This window comes from Trachymyrmex cornetzi, unplaced genomic scaffold (genome assembly GCF_001594075.2).
Source record: "Trachymyrmex cornetzi isolate Tcor2-1 unplaced genomic scaffold, Tcor1.1 scaffold388, whole genome shotgun sequence".
Taxonomy (NCBI): domain Eukaryota; kingdom Metazoa; phylum Arthropoda; class Insecta; order Hymenoptera; family Formicidae; genus Trachymyrmex; species Trachymyrmex cornetzi.
Genome location: NW_017298619.1, coordinates 941,598 through 941,951, shown reverse-complemented (window position 1 = coordinate 941,951; position 354 = coordinate 941,598).

Here is a 354-nt window from a genome sequence, read left to right as displayed (position 1 = left end):
GCGAACGATTTTCCACATGAAGCAAGATCTTTCCCTACCTCCCCCATCGAGGGAAAATAAATATGTAAAATTTTTTTATAAAATCTGTGTTTGTAAATTATGATCTAAATTTTTTTAAATACATATATTAAAAAACGAGAATATTAATATTAAGAATCTTTTATAGAAGATTTATTAGATAAATTTAAATACAAAGGAGAGAGAGAGAGAGAGAGAGAGAGAGAGAGAGAGAGCTTGCTATACAGAGATTAACTTAGAATTTTACATTTTAATCTTAATTATAATATAATAACATTGATTTTTAATATTAATGTAATTAACTCAATCAGAGTACACGTTATTTACGAGACTTGA